This window comes from Cebus imitator, unplaced genomic scaffold (assembly GCF_001604975.1).
Source record: "Cebus imitator isolate Cc_AM_T3 unplaced genomic scaffold, Cebus_imitator-1.0 Scaffold42, whole genome shotgun sequence".
Classification (NCBI taxonomy): domain Eukaryota; kingdom Metazoa; phylum Chordata; class Mammalia; order Primates; family Cebidae; genus Cebus; species Cebus imitator.
Window position 1 is genome coordinate 6,913,165 of NW_016107357.1, and position 10,397 is coordinate 6,923,561.

The following is a 10,397-nucleotide window of genomic DNA, read 5'->3' on the forward strand; positions in this document are numbered from 1 at the left end:
TTAGTAGAGACGGGGTTTCACCGTGTTGACCAGGATGGTCTCGATCTCTTGACCTCGTGATCCACCCGCCTCGGCCTCCCAAAGTGCTGGGATTACAGGCTTGAGCCACCACGCCCGGCACCGATGAGGTTTTTTAAAAGATAATATGAACTCTCCCACTCCCAGGAACACAGACAGCAGGCCAAACAGTGGCTCAGTGAGGGTGAGGGTGTGGGATTAGGAAATGAGCAGCCCGTAAACATGCCAAGCTACTTCCACACTCCAATGGTCAGGAGAGCGCAGAACTGAAAGCAGGAACAGGAGTCTGTGGCCTGGAGCTCACATTTAACCAACTATTTTTCAGAGCTGGCTCAGAAACACAGTTCTCCAAACCATAGCCCACTGCAAAGCCCAGTGGAGATCATCCAGTGACCATCCTAGGACTAGCAAGCAGAACTCCTCGGCCTGGGGTCCTGTTTGCCAACAGGAAGGGACAGTGGACATCTGAGTGCCGCAAGTCACTGACTCCTTCTCCGCATTATCAGGGGGATGAGAAGCAGCTGTTTAATAAGCCCCCACTGTCAAACCTGAAGGCCGAGGTCCAGGAAGAGCCCTGTGAGCGCAGCCCCTTAGGCATCTCAGAGCAGGAACAGGAAAGAAAAACAGGTTGTGTCACCGGTGTGACCTGACCGAAGCAAATTACCTTCCCTGAGCTGGTTTCCTTTATCTATCTTATCTATCTTTTCTTACCTCCCTCCAGGGACTCTGAGATGCCTTGAAAATCAGATGGGAAGGCACTGTCACTCACTGCAGGGGTTGTGTTGTGCTAGTTACTGATGCCACTGACTGGGAACACCAAGCTACTGGAATCATGCCACTGACTGGGAACACCAAGCTACTGGAATCGGTCATTTGGGACAGTGCTAGCAGTCAGAGCAAAGGTCGCAATTGTTCCAAACCATGGTAGTCAGTGCTTGCTCTCCAAACTATTGTCTGAATTTATTTTTTAAGAAATTTAAGGTTGGGCACAGTGGCTCACGCCTATAATCCCAGCACTTTGGGAGGCCGAGGTGGGTGGATCATGAGGTCAAGAGTTTGAGACCATCCTGGCCAACAGCGTGAAACCCTTTTATTTTTATATATTTATTTTTTTTGAGACAGAGTCTTGCTCTGTTGCCAGGCACCAGGCTGGAGTGCAGTGGTGCGATCTCGGCTCACTCCAACCTCCAATTCCTGGGTTCAAGCAATTCTTCTGCCTCAGCCTCCCGAGTAGGTGGGACTACAGGCGCGTGCCACCACACCCAGCTAATTTTTGTATTTTTTAGTAAAGATCGGGTTTCACCATGTTGGTCAGGCTGGTCTCAAACTCCTGACCTCAGGTGATCCGCTCTCCTTGGCCTCCGAAAGTGCTGGGATTATGGGTGTGAGCCACCACGCCCAGCCCACTGTTATCATTTTTAAGTGTCCAGTTCAAGGGAATTACATAAATTTACATTGCTATGCAACCTATCTCCAGAACTTTTCCTTTTGAAAAACTGAAACTCAAAATATAAATAAATAAAATAAAATAATGAAAAGATGAAGAAACTCAAAATCCATGCCCATTAAACAGCTCCCCTATTTTCCCCCAGCCCTGGCAACCAGAACTTTACCTTGTTTCTATAAATTTGACTTGAGTATTTTTTTTTTTTAATCAACAAAACTCTTAACTTGCACTATCAATATACACAACAAATATTCCACGGCAGGCCTGGGCCAAGCTGGAGTAGCAAAGACAAGGATTGTTCTGGATGGAGTCATACCCTCCCCAGCCTTGGGTTTGGGTAATTCTCAACGCCCTAATTCATTCTTTCCTGGCAGCTGGAGAGACCGGTGGGACAGCCGCTCACTGCAGAAGAGGCTGGTGAGAGGCGTGCTCATCATTTCTGAGGGCCTGGCCCTGCGCCAGCCACACCCTTGTCTGCCTGCTCCATCTCCAGAGCTCCTGGGCCCCAGCTTTGGCAATGAAAGTTGTGCTTCCACTATTAGACAACACCGAGGCATGTTAAAGCCAGACCCTGCTAACCCACACATCCGTGCATTTAGTGTAGCTCCTGTTGAGATGACTTGGCTTTTTAAATTGCCTTCTCTGAATAGGTAATTATCCTAAGACTGGACTGGCCACATGAAATTGGGTTTTCAAAACTGAACTGCCTGTGAGGGTGTGTGTGAGTGTGGATGTCAGGTGGCAGGGGGCTGAGAAGGAAAGCTCAAAGGAGGCTTCTCATCCCACGTGACTCACACATTGCTCGAGCACCCACACCCACGCAGGGCTGGAAACCCCTGTGACTTGGCTCCTGCCTGCCTCTCCCAGGCCATCTCTCCCTGTGGTCCAGCCACCAAGGGCTGCTTTCTGCTCCGCATACACTCAGGATTGCTGTGGCCCAGGGCCTGCTTGGTGTCCTCCAAGTAGACACTAGACACTAGCTCACAGAGCCGCCTCCCTCTCACCCACCAGCTCTCAGCTCAAATGCCACCTTTTTAAAGAACACTTCCTTAGAAACAGCCTGACTTCCAATTTCACCAAAAACTGACCCTGAGATGGGAAATTAGGTACATGGCTTATTTGGAAGGTGATCCTGAAATGAGTGAGAAAAGGAAGTCCGAAAAAGCAGGTCAATAAAGTCTGTGTCACTTAAGGAGCAGGTAACCACTGCAGACAACTGGGTCTCGTTCCTGGGGACTCTTGAGAGACCTTGCAACGTCCTACCGAGGGTTATATTGGTATTTGCCCTAGAGTAATTCATTAAGCTGCACGTTTGCTCTGTGTATTTTTCTGTATCTGCATTTTACAAGTTTTTTTTTTTTTTTTTTTAAGATGGGGTTTCACCATGATGGCCAGGCTGGTCTTGAACTCCTCACCTCAAGTGATCCACCCACCTCATCCTCCCGAAGTGCTAGGATTACAGGCTTGAGCCACTACACCCGGCTGTTTTAAGATGGAGTCTTGGCCGGGTGCAGTGGCTCATGCCTGTAATCCCAGCACTTTGGGAGGCCGAGGTGGGTAGATCACGAGGTCAGGAGTTCAAGAACAACATGCCAATATGGTGAAATCCCACCTTTAAAAAAAAAAAAAAAGACAGAGTCTTGCTCTGTTGCCTAGGCTGGAGTGCAGTGGCACAATCTTGGCTCTCTGCAACCTCTGCCTCCCGGGTTCAGCGATTCTCCTGCCTCAGCCTCCTGAGTAGCTGGGATTACATGCACCTGCCACCATGCCCTGCTAATTTTTGTGTTTTTTAGTAGAGAAAAACCTAGTCTGGAACTCCGGACCCCAGGTGATCCCAAAGTGCTGGGATTACAGGCATGAGCCACCACACCTGGCCATTTTTTGTTTTTTTGAGACTTGGTCTCTGTTACCCAAGCTGGTGTGCAAGAGCGCAATCATGGCTCAGGGCAGCCTTGACCTCCCAGATTCAAGCCATCCTCCCACCTCAGCTGGTACTACAGGCATATGCCACTGTGAAAGGAAAATCCACCTTGGAACCCTAAAATCACTAAGCTAAAGGGAAAAGTCAAGCTGGGAACTGCTGCTCGGGCAAACCTGCCTCCCACTCTATTCAAAGTCATTCCTCTGCTCACTGAGATAGATGCCTATCTGACAGAAGCATATCCTTTGGAGAGGCTAATCAGAAAGTCAAAAGAATGCAACCCTTTGTCTCACCTACCTGTGACCTGGAAGCCCTCTCCCTGCTTGAGTTGTCCCGCCTTTCCAGACAGAACCAATGTACATCTTACATATATTGATTGCTATAGCATGTCTCCCTAAAATGTATCAAACCAAGCTGTCAGCCAGGCGTGGTGGCTCACACCTATGATCCTGGCACTTTGGGAGGCTGAGGCGGGCAGATCACCTGAGGTCAGGAGTTCAAGACCAGCCTGGCCAACGTGGCAAAACCTTGTCTCTACGAAAAATACAAAATGGTGGCACACACCTGTTGTCCCAGCTACTTGGGAGGCTGAGGCATGAGAATCGCTTGAACCCGGGAGGCAGAGATTGTGGTGAGCTGAGATTGCACCATTGTACTCTAGCCTAGACAACAAGACCGAAACTCTGTCTTTAAAAAAAAAAAAAATGACTGATTTAGGTACAGGAGAGCAGTCTGTTAATATACTTGTGCATAACTTTGCTCACTTTGTTTTTTTGTTGCTAAATTGTAGGCTGGGTACAGTGGCTCACATCTGTTATTCCAGCACTTTTGGGAGGCCAAGGTGGATGGATCACTTGCAGTCAGGAGCTCGAGACCACCCTGGCCAACAGGATGAAATCCCGTCTCTACTAAAAACACAAAAATTAGCCGGGTGTGGTAGAGCATGCCTGTCAACCCAGCTACTCAGGAGGCTGAGGCAGGAGGATTGCCTGAACCCGGGAGGCCGAGGTTGCAGTAAACTGAGATCCTGCCCCTGCACTCCGGCCTGGGCAACAGAGCCAGACTCTGTCTCAAAAAAAAAAAAGCAATTTGTAGAAAGTCACCGAAAGTAGTAAAAAGGTATATAAGTCATCCATAATCCCAGCTCTCAATGCTTTTGTAAGTTATGAATAAATACTTTTGTAAGTCATTATGAATGCTGAGACCACAGGCTTGAGCCACCCATGCCTGGCCAGAGCAGATCTTATCGTGCTCCCCATCCTGTCCTTCCCAGTCTACCTACCTTCATTTGTCTACTCACAGACCCCAGAGGTAAAAGGTCCGAAGGTAGAAAAGCCAGACCAGACATTAGAGAAATGCAAATCAAAACCACATTGAGACACCATGTCATGCCAGTTAGAAAGGTGATCATTAAAAAATCAGGAGACAACAGATGCTGGAGAGGATGTGGAGAAATAGAAACGCTTTTACATTGTTGGTGGAAGTGCAAATTAGTTCAACCATTGTGAAAGACAGTGTGGCGATTCCTCAAGGATCTAGAAATAGAAATACCATTTGACCCAGCAATCCCATTACTGGGTATATACCCAAAGGATTATAAATCATTCTATTATAAAGACACATGCACACACATGTTTATTGTGGCACTGTTCACAATAGCAAAGACCTGGAACCAACCCAAATGCTCATCAATGATAGACTGGATAAAGAAACTGTGGCACATATACACCATGGAATACTATGCAGCCGTAAAAAAGGATGAGTTCATGTCCTTTGCAGGGACATGGATAAAGCTGGAAACCATCATTCTCAGCAAACTGACACAAGACTAGAAAACCGAACACCAAATGTTCTCGCTTATAAGTGGGTGTTGAACAATGAGAGCACATGGACACAGGGAGGGGAACATCACACACCGGAGCCTGTCGGGGGTGGGGGGCTAGGGGAGGGATAGCAAGGGGTGGAGAATAGGGGAGGGATCCATTAGGAGAAATACCTAATGTAGATGACAGGGTGATGAATGCAGCCAACCACCATGGCACGTGTATACCTACGTAACAAACCTGCACGTTCTGCACATGAACCCCAGAACTTAAAGTATAGTAAAAAAAAAATAGGAAAGAAAAGCCAGACCAGAGACGGAGCTCTGGGCTTTTCCCCCACCATGTGCCACTGTCTCCTAACATTGGTACCAGCTGCTTCATCAGAACCATACAGAAAATGAAACCTGGCCAGCCTCTTCCTAGGTTAGTGAGCAGCTCCCTAGCATACTTATTAGCCTCATTCCTGGTCAGCTCTGTGGTCTTGTAATTCCAGCTCTGTCTGCTACTCAACTAGAGGGGTCTGGGTCGGGGCATTGTCTCTGACTGATGGACACTTAAGTTCTGCAGCTCTTAAAGGTCACAGTAAAGAGGTGCTGAGGGGTGGAGGGCGAATGTTACCCTCTATTTGTAACCCTGGAATGCAGAGAGGTAGCCCTTGCTCTTCCCTCTGCCCAGTGCAATCTTCCTCCCAAAAGCTGCACCACTCACTCCCACTTCCTTCAGAGATCATCTTATCAGAGGCCTTTCCTGCACTCATGCACACACTTGTCCCTCTCTGGGGCCTTACCCTACTTTTCCTTCACAGCACATACCACTTGTTACATATATATGTGTGCATACATAAATATATATCTATATTTGGATTTATTGACTGTATCCTCCACCCTCTTCCAACTGGAAAGAAAGGCCCACATGGGAGGGACTTTGGTTTGGCTCTTAGCTGTATTACTGTCACCAACTAGCACGGCTGCCAGTCAATAAATATTTGTCAAAGGAATTAATGAAATCTCTCCTCCCACTTATATTACTGTCCTTTCAGTTTCTAATTGCAACTTACACGTGGACTACGAACTGCAAATCATTATATTATGCACTAATGCCGATTTAAAAAATCACTAGGATGACCTGGAATGAACTTGGCTTAATCTGCCAACTGAATGTGATCTAGGTTTCAAGTGAAAACAAACACAGGATCCTTCAGGATTTGAGACCTGCGTACAGTAATTCCCGCAGAGGTAAGGAGGGCTCCTGGAATTTGCCCCCTTCACTGTTTAATCACACAATATTCCCTGCCCAGGCCAATCGGCATTACCTCCTGACTTCAAAATGCCCCTCTCCAGCTCCTGTGCTGGTTAAAAAACAAAACAGTGCTCGCTTCGGCAGCACATATACTAAAATTGGAACCATACAGAGAAGATTAGCATGGCCCCTGCGCAAGGATGACACGCAAATTCGTGAAGCGTTCCATATTTTTTGTTTTCACTCATAGGCGGGTGTTGAACAATGAGAACACATGGACACAGGGAGGGGAGCACTACACACTGGGGTCAGTTGGGGGGAAATAGGGGAGGGACGGTGGGGGGTGGGAAGCTGGGGAAAGATAGCAAGGGGAGAAATGCCAGATGTAGGTGATGGGGAGGAAGGCAGCAAATCACACTGCCACATGTGTACCTATGCAACAATCTTGCATGTTCTTCACATGCACCCCAAAACCTAAAATGCAATAAAATAAATAAATGGGAAAAAAAAAAAAAAAACATGGCTGGGTGTGGTGGCTCACGCCTGTAATCCCAGCACTTTGGGAGGCTGAGGCATGCAAATCACGAGGTCAAGAGTTCCAGACCAGCCTGACCAACATAGTGAAACCCCATCTCTACTAAAAAATAAAAAAAATAGCCAGGCATGTGCCTGTAGTCCCAGCAACTCAGGAGGCTGAGGCAGAATTGCTAGAACCTGGGAGGCAGAGGTTGCAGTGAGCCAAGATCCCGCCACTGCACTCCAGCCTGGGCAACAGAACAAGACTCAGTATCAAAAAAACAAAAACAAAAAAACATTGAAGTCCGCTGGAGCAAATTTTAACTTTAATGTGCCAGCTCACCAAAAAGCCAGGTGATTCGATTTGGCTGCCGAGGAAGGAAAGGTGAAAAGTATGTGGACAAAAGAGATCATTTGTTGTTTTTACGTCAAACAATTCTCCAAACATATTTCATACTGAGAACGAGACAGGCATAAATGCACGTCTGGATTATATATATTGTTGAAGGTTAATTCATCTGCTCAGTGAGTCCAGGTTGGCAGGAAGCCAAAATGTACTAGCTGAGGCTTCAGCCAGTCATGATTATCTAGATCATTTAAGACAAAATCACTTCTATCTCAGCCAATTATTAAAGTAGAAAGTATTTCTTCTTTCCCAAAAACAATCCTTATATCATTAAAAATGCTTACTTTGAAATGTATTATAAATAGAGAGGGGTTTAAAATGTGTATGCACAGGCCCGGCGCAGTGGCTCACGCCTGTAATCCCAGCACTTTGGGAGGCCAAGGCAGGCAGATCACCTGAGGTCAGGAGTCTGAGACCAGCCTGGCCAATATGGTGAAACCCTGTCTCCACTAAACATACAAAAATTAGCCAGGTATGGTTGTGCATGTCTGTAGTTCCAGCTACTCAGGAGACTGAGGCAGGAGAATGACTTTAACCCGGGAGGTGGAGGTTGCAGTGAGCCAAGATTATGCCACTGCACTCCAGCAGAGCAACAGTGAGGCTCTGTCTCAGAAAAAAAAATGTGTAGGTACAGCTTAAAATGAACCTCATGTGACTACACTGGAGACACAAGCACCTCCAAAGACCCCTGAGCACTCTGCCATCTCGCCCCCTTTCCTCTCCAGAGGTAACCAATATCAAGACCTTTGTGCTAACCTCCCCCTGGCATTTCTTTTTAATTGTTTTTATCTCTCTGTGAATCTCTCAAAAACATTGTTTAGTTTGGAAAAAACTGAGCAGTAAGCACAGACTTAACTTTGTAAGGGGAGGGCAAGGATGCTCCCACATCTAGCAAGCTCCCTGAAGACGACTGAGTGGAGCTTCCAGGCAGAGCTTGGCTTCAACTTCCCCTCGAGTTCTCAGAGTCCCTGTAGGGGTGTGTCGCAGAGCGTCGTGTGAGCGAGGTGCTGGCTGACCAGCAGAAACATGGTCAAAGGGCATGGGCTGCTCTGGATTTTCTGCTTCCAGACTCACCATGGCTGAAGTGGGTGGAAACAGATCTGGAAGAGTTCATCAGTTCCCCTGAGCGCTCCAGGACGCAGGGCTGTTAATCTTCTTCAAACTGGGCACACCTGAGCATTTTATCTGCATTTACAAGCACCATCGTTGCTCTGAGATCATAACCCTCCGCAGTCAGTCTCCTGAGTCACAGCCACAGTCTAGACCGGCTGCGCACTATGCCAGGTGGGAGCACAGCTCTCCTCCCAGGAGCTTCCTTGTCCTCCCTGGGTTCAGGATCCCTCCCTGTATCCCATGTCTCCTTTTTCCTGGGACTACTTCTTTATCTGGAGGAGCACATCGCTTGATAACTTATTGAGAAAGGGTGAAAGGATGTAAATAGACAGGGCTGCCTGACACAACTCGGTGGAGTGGGGTGTGTCCAGGTGCCCCAGATGCACCGCTCCTCTCTGAGGGCCTCCTGGGAGACAGCCCACCAGCTGGGATGTTCTAATTTGGACTCAGAGAAACTATGAAAGTGGATGCAGTCTCAGAAAACTAGGAGGGTCAAAAATTGAGTCTGTTCTTGGCTGATCTTCTCATCTCTGACAGAGAGAGCGAGGGAACGAGAGAGAGAGAACTGAGCCTGTTGTAGTGCACAGCATTCCAGCTGCTGCATGCCAGCCTTGGCAACACAGTGAGACCCATCTGTAGTTAAAAAAAAAAAAAATTGAGCCTGGAGGAACTTAAATTAGCACTGTCCTGGCCTTGGAATGCCTTTAGAAAAACAACCAAAAAACCCCAAGGTCCAGCAGTGCAAGCGGAGGGGAGCCGTCAAGCATTAGTGCACCAAGAATTCCAAGGCCTGGGCCCCACAGCTCCCTGGCAGCAGCATTTGAACCTTATAAGGCAGCGTAAGTTGTTTCTAGGTGCTGAGGAGGCTGGGGATACAGGAGGCAGCTCGTCCACATCTCCCCTCCCCGACCTGGCAGTCCCCTCCCATCAAGGTACTGATAAGATATTGCAGTCCTGACTGTGGCTCCCTGAGATTTAAGAGAGGTATCGGGAGACATACCCTCTGTGTTTGGTTTCCATCCCCAACCCTGCCCTTTGCTGCTGGGAGTAAACCAAAGCAATAGCACTCTAAAATGGAACCAAGTCACCATTCTCTCCTATCTGCAATCTGGGTGAGACTTTGTGGTCTTAGTAAAAGCATGCTGACCTGGGGGCAGGGGATGTGGGCCTCACCCCTAGGAGCCACTAATGCATGCTCCTGGACAGTCATTATCTGGGGCTTCGGTTAGGTTCCCCTTCTTCTTTTTTTTTTTTTTGAGATGGAGTTTTGCTCTTGTTGCCCAGGCTGGAGTGCAGTGGCGCGATCTTGGCTCACTGCAACCTCCGCCTCCTGGGTTCAAGTGATTCTCCTGCCTCCAGCCTCCCGAGTAGCTGGGGTTACAGGCATGTGCCACCACGCCCAGCTAATTTTGTATTTTTAGTAGAGAGAGGGTTTCTCCATGTTGGCCAGGCTGGTCTTAAACTCCTGACCTCTGGTGATCTACCCGCCTCAGCCTACCAAAGTGCTGGGATTACAGGTGTAAGCCACCACACCTGGCTAGGTTCCCCTTCTTTAAACTGAAGGTTGGGGGTCAGGGGTTCTCCTCTCATGGAACATCAGAATCACTTGGAGAGATTTAACTAGCTGCAGCTGCCCATGCCCAAGGAGGCCCAGGGAGCATATTTTTGAAAACTCTTAGTTGATTCTTGTATCATCCAGCTGAGAAACACTCACAGATGACTCTAAGGACTTCTGTAGTATTATGATTCAGTAATTCTGATAAGAAAATAAACTGTAGGTAATTTTTCTTTTTTTAAGAAAGAGTCTCGCTCTGTCACCCAGGCTAGAGTGTAGTGGTGCAATCTCGGCTCACTGCAACCACTGTCTCCCAGGCTCAAGTGGCTCTCATGCCTCAGCCACTGAGTAGCTGGGAT

The 10,397-nt window shown here is 47.9% G+C and overlaps 1 non-coding gene across 1 annotated transcript; it reads left to right on the top strand.

Annotated features, from left to right (window-relative positions):
• Positions 1–6,576: 6,576 nt before the first annotated feature.
• On the top strand, positions 6,577–6,683 carry LOC119470867. Its single transcript, XR_005199835.1, has one exon. It is a non-coding gene; the product is annotated as a U6 spliceosomal RNA (small nuclear RNA).
• Positions 6,684–10,397: the final 3,714 nt, after the last annotated feature.